At 43.7% G+C, this 10,452-nt stretch overlaps 1 long non-coding RNA gene across 1 annotated transcript; it reads left to right on the plus strand.

The window, feature by feature from the left end:
* Window positions 1-6,273: 6,273 nt before the first annotated feature.
* On the plus strand, window positions 6,274-7,676 carry LOC117811684. Its single transcript, XR_004631048.1, has 2 exons — window positions 6,274-6,435; window positions 6,975-7,676. It is a non-coding gene; the product is annotated as an uncharacterized LOC117811684 (long non-coding RNA).
* The last annotated feature ends 2,776 nt before the right edge of the window (window positions 7,677-10,452 follow it).

The following is a 10,452-nucleotide window of genomic DNA, read 5'->3' on the forward strand; positions in this document are numbered from 1 at the left end:
GGACAAAGAGCACAGGAGCCGCCTGTGTCTGTGAGCATGAAATCATCCTGCAAGAAAGAGGGTGAAGAGCCTGAGCCAGAGCGTCAGTTCAAATGCTACCACTACATCTGACTGATGATCTTTTTCCATCAACCTGGAAACCTGAGCGACTCTCTGATCAAACTGTGTTTCAGTCTGAAACACTGTGTGTCAGAGTCTCATTGTGTGTGTGTGTGTGTGTGTGTGTGTGTGTGTGTGTGTGTGTGTGTGTGTGTGTGTGTGTGCTATGCAGTATGCATTCATGTCCCATCTGTGACCTCAAATTCTAAACTCATCAATCAATCAATCTTTATTTATAAAGCGCCGAATCCCAACAAATGTTCTCCTCAGACTCTTTCCAAACAGAGCAGGTCTAGACTGTACTCTTCTATTATTAACAAAGACCCAACATCAAGACAGGATTAGGTCCAGTCCCATCTTACAGACAGGACTCAGTCTGATCTCATCTTAATCCACCATGAGCAGAGCACTTTGCATCATTTAGCAAGTTACAGTGGCAAGGACAAACTTCCTTTAACAGGCAGAAACCTCCAGCAGGACCAGACTCATGTTAGACACACATCTGCTGAGACCGTGTTGGAGAGAGGGATAGAGGGAGATGAAGAGAGAGAGAGATGATAGTGGGGAGACGGATAGTAGTAGTTGTAGCAGCTGGAGTCTGGCACGTCCACAGCAGCATAGATCCAGAGGAACCTACGAGACAAGGGAGCTCAGGGACTCCAGAAAGGTCTATGGTTTGTGGTGATCTGTTTGCCTGGTGTGTTAGACCTGAGTCCTGAGGAAATGCTACATTCAAATTCATGCTAGTTTTCTGTGGATACCAACCCTAGCTGTAAGTCATGGAAAAAAAACAGCATTTTTTTATGACTAACAAATAACTGATCGTTAACATTTCCAAAGATCGATACTAAGTTTGCACCCCGAGTCTCTGTTTGAATCAAGTGAACAGGTATATTCTTCTTACTTCAGTAAAGTAAGGTGTTAACTGGTGTCGGCAATAGACCGGTCTGCCTCACTATGGGTCCAGCATGCTTTGAGCGTTCAGGCAGTTGATTGCTTCCACACCATCTCCTGGGTAAAATACCATAACACAACAGAAAACCTCTCTCTGTATTTTAGTCAGGTTTATTGATGGCACCTATATAGAATACACAGCCGCTTTCAGATGATTAGAAGGTGTTTTAAATGTTCCTCATGTGTCCCTCACAAGTGCCAGCCAGAGCGCTTTCTGTTTTTATTCCCCAAAACTGTGGAACTCTCTGCCTCTGGACATTAAAATGGCGAGCTCTCTGGATGCTTTTGAAAGTAAAATTAAGCGGTTGGCGGGTCCTGGTCCTTCCCGGCTGCCTGGCTGTCTGCTCCTGGTGCTGGGCCCCCTCGGCCCTGGTGGCTCCTTTGGCTCTGTCTTGGGGGGCTGTGGGGGCGGTGTTGTGGAGGTGTTCCTTGGGGGGGGTTGCGGGATCTCTCCCCCCTCGCCCCCCTTTCCTCCTGCTGGGTGACCTGGGGGTCGCCCTGGGTGCTCCGGCGGTACCTGTTTGCTTCCGGTCTGGGTCCTTGGCTTGTCCCCTGGCCTGGGTCTCCCGCAGCGGGTTGGGTCCTTCGGTCTGACTGCTCTCGCGGCCCGGGTGCCGGGCCGAACCGCTCGGCTGATCTGACCCAAGTGGTATCATCTGCACCAGTGGTGGTCTCGTTACACAAATAGAACACAGCACGGCGGCAACCCTCTGCGACCCAAGCTTCAGTAATGATTGTGGACACTAAGGGTTGCTTAATCATTAGTATCACCGCACAGAGTTTTTTTGGCGTCATGGTGAGATGGTCCCTCTCCATCTAAGTGTGTTAGGTCTCTCTCTCCTTCTCTTTCCCTGTCCCTTTGTATATCCTTATGTAATCTTTCTTTTACTTTCTCTTATTTTTTTTTGGCCCACCTAGGTGTGCACGCCCTCTTTTACAGAACATGATAAAGAAGAGAAAAAAAAAGAAGAGAGAAAAAAAAAAAAAGATAGTCAAATTAAGAATCACCTTTTTAATCTAACTTGGAGTAATTTCCTTTTTGCCCTGGACTGCATTATTACTGTTATGACCATTGTTTAAGCATAATTTTATATATTTTATTTTCATTCTATCTTATTTTATTGTTTTCTATTTCTCTGGTATTTATTAGATTTAATGTATTTATTTTATTTTATTTTTAAGTATCATATCACATTCCTCTATCTTGTTTTAGTTTCGTATCATTTTACCTATTTCTGTTATTTTCTGTCTCTGTTCTTTTGTGAAGCACTTTGGGCTTCATGCTTGATGGTATGAGCGATGATATATGAATAAAAATGAGTTTAGTTAAGTATTAAAGGTGACATATCAAGCAAAATCAACTTTTTAATGGTTCTCTACCTGAAATATGTGTCCCTGGCATGTCTACAAACCCCCCGAGAATGAAAAAAATCCATTCTGCCCCTGTTCTGATTTCTCCACCTTTCTGTAAATGTGTGTGACACGAGCCGTTTCAGACTTCAGTGTTTTTGTTACGTAACAACAATATCCGGTCTGTCACGGAGTCAGAGCTCGGAGCTTGTTCAGCCCATAGACTGTATAAAATAATACTGAATCCCTCCTCTGTTTTTCATTACCTGCACAAATGTGTGCTAACAAGGAGCTTAGGAGGGAGGCATGCTAGTTGTAGGCTGTCTTAATAAACACAAAGGTCGGTTTTACTCCCCACGTCTGCAGATTTGAAGATCTAGTGGATGATTTTTATTTGTCATGGATAAGTGCTAGCGCTAGTTAGCATAGCTACATAGCTACATGTTCATAGCTGTAGCTGTGTACCAAGACACACGTCGACATACTGACAAATAAAACAACAAGAAACACTAAATCTGTGACCAGTGGTTCAGAAAGGTCCTGCTGCCTTTCTGGCAGAGGTCGGTTTTACTCCCCACGTCTGCAGATTTGAAGATCTAGTGGATGATTTTTATTTATCATGGATAAGTGCTAGCGCTAGTTAGCATAGCCACATAGCTACATGTTCGTAGCTGTGTACCAAGACACACGTCTACATACTGATAAATAAAACAACAAGAAACACTAAATCTGTGACCAATCCTTCAGAAAGGTCCTGCTGCAGGCGCCTCTCCGTCAGGATCAGATTCTGGATCAGATTCAGAGGGTTGAAGTAACGTGATCTCTGAGCAGCCGTGTATATTCAGCCAACATGTAAACATTAGATCAACGTGCTGCAGAGCCGAGACCACATCCACTTCCTGAGGGGGCGTGGTCAGAGAGAAAACAGAGTGTTCTGAGGAGGACTAACGAAGAGGGTTTTTCAGGCAGACCAAAATCTGATTTCAAAGTGTTTTTTTGAGCATAAACTTTAAAGACATGTTTTGGGGACCTCTTAGACCAATATATATTGATGAAAAAAGCGTGATATGTCACCTTTAAAAGTGCTTCTTATACTCTGAATTGTATGGTAAATGTGGTTAAATGAAAAAAAAAAAGAAAGGTACTTTATTGATCCCCAGGGGGGAAATTCAATTTTTTCACTCATTCTATTTTTTGGACATGCTACACATACAGTTTTTTTGGTATATACATACAAACTCACACACATGCAGTGAACATGCTTAGGGAGAGATGTCAGAGTGAGGATACTGCTGTCAACCAGCGCACCCAGAGCAGTTGGGGGTTCGGTGCCTTGCTCAAGGGCACCTTGACAGTGCCCAGGCAAGTGAGCCAGCACCTCTCCAGCCACCAGTCCACTTGCCAAACTTCGTCCATATTGGGACTCGAACCGGCAACCCTTCGGTTCCCAAGCCAAGTCCCTATGGACTGAGCTACTGAAGAGAAAGTGATTTTATTGTTAAATGATGATCTCACAGTGATGATCTTTAAAGTCTATAACAAAACAATATCCCAGTGAGAGCAGAGGCTCTCTAAAGCTCTGCTGATGTGGTCAGCACATTAAGAATGATGTTTTTATTACTGCTGTTCTTTCATCTGGCAGAGTAAAGTTTGTATTTCATTCACAGTTATAAAACAGACGCAGAGCTTTATAGCAGTCATAATTGACAAATATGAAGCCTCCTGCAGATATGGGTCTCATGCCCTCGATATAGACTCTCCATAAACATTAACAGTATATCAAAACCGTAATTGTATGGGTCAAGTTTTGTTCCACTGCTATTAGTCCTCCGTCTCCCAATAAATCCCAGCGTCCTGGATCAGTGTCCAAACCAGAGAGCTCAGGGAGTCTGCAGGAAACCCATTCAGCCCAAAGGTCTCTTTGTTAAACTGTCCTGCCAAATATCTATAAATATCCCTCTGAATGTTCAGGCCATGGAGCCCATACCACGGCCCTCTGCTTCCACTTGTTGCTCAATTTATGATGTTGAAACCAATATGTAAGTAATCTGGTCATCTCTCTGGGAACAGAAAGCAGAATCACCAGCTAGTTTAGATGTTCAGTGAAGTCGGGATTCAGTTTAATATTCTTTCAGAGTGAATCCTTCCTGCAGTAATCTGCTACTACAAAGTAACTCTTAATCACTTTGTGGGTGTCAAAATGTCCCTCCAGTGTTGTGAGAATGAAGCATGTTTTGCATGCACTATGTCTAAAAAGGGTTTAAATATTGAGCCTCAAACTGTAATGGAAATTAAACATGAAATAAAAGTTGCAGGAACTCTGTGATGACTTGTGTAACACTTCCTCCACCAAAGCGGAGCCCATGTCCAGACCATGGGAGTAAGAGAATACACTCCATGGGGAGGTATCCGTGTCACCCCTGCTGGCCTACTGAGCAGCATTTTTGTCGAGTCAGAGGAGATGAGGGGCTTTGCCTGGTTTCATTTTCCTCCCTCGGTCAGGGATCGGCCCTCCCCACTGCCCTGGCACCGTCAGCAGGCAGCTGGTACGGCGGGCAGTGGTGCAGGGTGCGGCTGCTCTGCTGTCCAACGCGCTGGCTTCATCACAAGAAGGCAAAGTGCTCTGCTGCTCTCACATTCCCAGAACGCCTGACCAGAGAGTCGCCTCACATTTGTGACAACCAAGTTTAGCTGAGAGCAGGGAGCAATGCTGCAGGACTGAAGAGGCTAGGTCCACTTCACGGCGGACAAAACAAGAAATGATGTGGTTGTAAAAAGACTTTGATGCTACAACTTTAATCCCCTACTTCATGCAACACAACAGGAAGATTAGGAAGATTGCATGCCGTTCCACAAAAAAATCAAGCTGAGCACTGCACTCATTAACATAAAAATCTAATATCTAAAAACCACACTTCAGCACAAAAACTAAATGATGCTGAATAATTGTTTCTGCTGCTGAGAATCATCCAGTGTCTGATTCAAATACAAGGATTTTTGCTGTAGGCTGATGCGCTCCTGTCATCTCTCTTGTTTGGTGCAAGCTGGTCATCGACACCAGCCACGCAGTCTTGAGTCAGTCTTTATCTCGTCTTAATATTTCACTAACTTCTAGCATTGTGGTACCCTCAGTCTGAACCCACTGTTTTCATGGATGTTGGAGCTCAGAGTCACATATATAATGTTTGCCCAGAGCGCCCACCTGCTGAGTTTTACTGAAAACTCCATCAGGCTCTTTGATAATAGTACATGCACACAGGTGTATGTGCTCATTCAGTATACGTTACAGTGCATGAGTGAATTAAATGTTTTGATATGTGTAACGGGTTGAGTTAGGACCCACAAGCAGTACCGGAAGTCAAGAGATCAGTTGGTAATGACCTTTATTGAACAGTTCAGTAGACACGAGCAACAGGTGAATAGTCTCTCTACCTCGAACACAGGTAGGGAATCGAGTCTCTCGGGGCTCGATGATAGCCTGACGAATCAAGCACAGGTAACAGACAGATCCCGGAGGGAGTTGAAGAACAGACTCACTCGTACTCCACAGGAGGACAGGACACCAAACGGCCACGAGGACGGACAGGCAGAACCCCGGAATGGCGAAGGCAGAACTCGTAGTCAGGGACAGAAGGCGTAGGTGTTTTCCTGGGAAGCGGCGAGGAGGGATGGTCACGGGCAGGCAGGGTCGGCAACAGGAGATCAGTCCGGAGAAGAACGCTGGAAAGTCTTGCATGAGGTCAAAGAACAATCTGGCAAGGAGTGGAGAGTGGCTGCTGCTTATAAACCAGCTTGATTGCAGATGAGGAGCAGGTGAGTGTGCAGGTGAACTGGGTTGCCTGATGAGGGGGCGTGGCTGGCCAGCAGAGTGGAGCAGAGGCAAGGAGAGTGGAAAATTACTGACAGAGGGGAGGAGGTGAGCAGACTGTGACAATGTGGGAGTATCATGCATTGTACAGGATGGGTGGACACCCTGCAGCATCCAGAGAGGATGGAAGCACCACTGGTGTCAGTTTGCAGGATACTGAGCTGGTGAGTTTGCACACTGGGAAGGGAAAAAAACAATCTAATTATTTATTTATTTTTACAACACGTTTGTTGATCATTTCTTATGCTAAAAAAATGTAATAATTATTGAAAAGTGAATAAAAGTAAGAAAATAAATTCTAAAAGTTGATGTTTCTTACATATTTTGAAGCATTGTCTGTGGGTTTGCAAAGGGGGTCCCCGGCCAGTAGCTAATGCTGTTTGGGGGGCCTTGGCATGGTAAAGTTTGGGAACCATGGGTTAAATGATGATGAGCTAGTTAGCTAGGACTGTTAGCTAATGCTAGCTTCTAAAAGTTGGAAGCACAGCGTGTTCAACGTCCCTCCAGGCCAGGAAGATCACAAGTTATGTGTTTGTGGACAATCAGGCCACTTTGAGAAAACAAAACCTAAAAGGTGTTTTTTATTAAATCTCTGATGCTAAGGCTTGTTGGGGGTCAAGCTGATGCTCGGGCAGCAACCTTTGATTTGAAAAAGCTTTTTGAACAACTGTTTGCAGATGCAGTCAATCTTACTCTGTTTCAGGGCCTGACATGTTGACCAACCGCAGACCAAGAGTGTGCTGTCAGATTTGGATCATCTAAGCTGTACTGGTTCAGGTCCAGCTTTGGTCCAGGCCCTGCCAAACCCCCAGATTCTAAATCAGTCCGCTCAGGGTCAGAGCACGTAATCTGCAGCCAGAGGCCATGACCAAACAAACGTGGTTACATACTCCAGTGAGCAGGATGAGGTGCTGAAGCAGCACTCTTCATGTCTCCTAAAGTAAACCTCCATCCATGAGCTCACTCACCGTCGTGGTCAGCCTAATTAAACCGTGCAGCTGTGGATTATTTAGAGACCAGAAATAGCCTCTCATCTGCAGCCACTTCTCATTAATGACTGTAATGATATATGAAAGGCGGGTGGGGCTGTTGGCATCATTTTCTTCTTTGTGGTTTTGTTTAATACATTCTGATTAGCTTGCTGGATTAAGATTTAATCTTTCTGGTGCCACAAGAATCACAAGAAAGACTCTTAGATATTCTACCTTGTTTCCAAAACAGGTATAAAGTGACACCATATGAAGATCTGCAAAACATTGAGTCCCCTCAATAGAATAAAGACCCCAAATATGAGATGTTGAAAGACTGGAAAGTTGTGGAATAGCAAAAGAAAACACGCTTGAAGCATCTCACAGTAAATTATGTTAACAGGTTATTAACATGACTATAAAGAGACCATCCAACAGAGGCTGAGTCTTTCTTATGTAACGACGGGACAAGGTCCACACCTCTGAGAGAGACTGTAATGGCAAACAGTTCAGCATGTCTATATTTTAAATTCAAGCAGCAGCTGGCAGCCAGTTTGGTGCCTGCATGGTGTTGTCCTGAAGTAACAACCTCTACCCACCAACACCTCTTCAAATCACTCTATAACTTTTTATACCTTTGTTTGGCTTCATCATTAAAACTGAAGTGTGAGACAGCAGAGGGGTTACACACCCAGCTGTTTCTCTGTCAGGGACAATGACTCTACTGAAGTTAAGGTGGTCCAAACCTGCAGAAAGAACTCTGTGTTAATCAAAGACGTTCTTCTCGTCTGGACTTTGTTTGCATGGATAGAAGTCAATCATTAATCTTTATTTCCAAAGCAGCAAATCACATCAAATGTTCTCCTCAGACTCTTTCCAAACAGAGCAGGTCTAGACCGTACTCTATGTTCTATTGTTACAAAGACTCAACATCAGGACATGATCAGATCCAGTCCCATCTTACAGACAGGACTCAGTCTGATCTCATCTTAATCCACCATGAGCAGAGCACTTTGCAGCATTTAGCAAGTTACAGTGGCAAGGACAAACTTCCTTTAACAGGCAGAAACCTCCAGCAGGACCAGACTCATGTTAGACACACATCTGCTGAGACCGTGTTGGAGAGAGGGATAGAGGGATAGAGGGATAGAGGGATAGAGGGATAGAGAGAGAGAGAGAGAGAGAGAGAGAGAGAGAGAGAGAGAGAGAGAGAGAGAGAGAGAGAGAGAGAGAGAGAGAGAGAGAGAGAGAGAGAGAGATGATAGTGGTGAGACAGATAGTAGTACACTGCGTGCACAATTATTAGGCACGTGAGTATTTTTGTGAATATGTTAAAAACTATGTTAACAGTCGTTTTCAAATTTGTCAAGAAGTCAGATAGTGAATATATTTCTTCAACTGTGTGGTTAAAATTATGCTTTTCAAATTACGTTGGCTGTATTTTTAAATAAATGCAGAATCTGCAGACATGAGGGTGCCAAATTATTATGCACCTTGGTGATAAGAGTATATAACTTTTAAAAATTAAAAACTAGGCACCATTTCAAATGTTCTGTTGATTGAAAATAATATTTACTACAACTGTTTTAAAACTTCAACAAAAACAACAGTTTTCTTTACATTTGTTTATAAAATAAAACTCAAATGTCCAATATATCCTCCTTTTCTTTCAGTGAGGGTCAGAGGTCACTGTAAACTGATTTAGTGAGGTTTCTGATGACTTCTCTGCTGACACTGTGAGCTGTACCTTGTATAGCTTTCCAAAGATGCTCTTTGAGCTGTATTTCTCACCATCACTGTAAATGATCTTCTTCAGTATTGACCACAAGTTCTCAGTCGGGTTGAGATCAGGTGAGCAGGCAGGCCAGTTCATGAGGTGATCCTCTTTTGTATTTTCCTGCATGGAGGAAAAGACATTCAGCTGAAGTGAAAAAGATGCTAGTGTTTATGCATGAGCACAATGCACCGTCACATGCCTCACATTATTCCCAGGACAGGACGGCATCTCAGGGCTTTAAAGAGGATCACCTCATGAACTGGCCTGCCTGCTCACCTGATCTCAACCCGACTGAGAACTTGTGGTCAATACTGAAGAAGATAATTTACAGTGATTGCAGAAATACAGCTTAAAGAGCCTCTTTGGAAAGACATACAAGGTACAGCTCACAGAGTCAGCAGAGAAGTCATCATAAACTAAATCAGTTTACAGTGACCTCTGACCCTCACTGAAAGAAAAGGAGGTTATATTGGACATTTGAGAAACACTTTAGATTTGAAATGTTTTAAAGACATTAACAGTTTTATTTTGTATACAAATGTAAAGAAAACAGTTGTTTTTGTTGAAGTTTGAATACAGTTGTAGTAAATATTATTATTTTCAATCAATAGAACGTTTAAAATGGTGCCTAGTTTTTAATTTTCACAAGTTATATGCTCTTATCACCAACTTGCATAATAATTTGTCACGCTCATTTCTGCAGATTCTGCATTTATTTAAAATTACAGCCAAAGTACTTTGAAAAGCATCATTTGAACCACACAGTTGAAGAAATACATTCACTATCTGACTTCTTGACAAATTTGAAAACGACTGTTGATATAGTTTTTAATATATTCACAAAAATACTCACATGCCTAATAATAATTGTGCACGCAGTGTAGTTGTAGCAGCTGGAGTCTGGCACATCCACAGCAGCAGAGATCCAGAGGAACCTACGAGACAAGGGAGCTCAGGGACTCCAGAAAGGTCTATGGTTTGTGGTGATCTGTTTGTCTGTGTGGAGTTTTTCCCTGGTCTCCCAACAGAGTGGTGGGCGGTGCTCTTCTCCACACTGCCTATCTCCTGCTCCGGCTGCTCCTGCATCTTCACACCTGTTCCCCATCACGCTCACCTAGACACTGCACTTAAGCTCTGTGGAGAAATGAGTCGGGTGCCAGAGTATTCCCGCTTCTACAGTGGTACATCGGCCGTCTTGCCAGCACATTGAGTATCGCTAGTGTCCAAATATTTTGTGTTTGTCTTCAACTAACTGCTGCTGTCTTCCCGTTTCCTCCAGTGCCTCCTCGAGCCTCCTGCACCTCCGCCCTATCTCTGCCACGCTCTCCCTCTGGACACTCACCTGCCTTCACCCCGAGCCACACTCTTCACTCCTGCTTCTCCTGGATCGCACCTTCACCTTTGATTCCCGATAAATCATCCTTCACCTCACCGTT

This window comes from Notolabrus celidotus, chromosome 4, assembly GCF_009762535.1.
Source record: "Notolabrus celidotus isolate fNotCel1 chromosome 4, fNotCel1.pri, whole genome shotgun sequence".
NCBI classification, from domain to species: domain Eukaryota; kingdom Metazoa; phylum Chordata; class Actinopteri; order Labriformes; family Labridae; genus Notolabrus; species Notolabrus celidotus.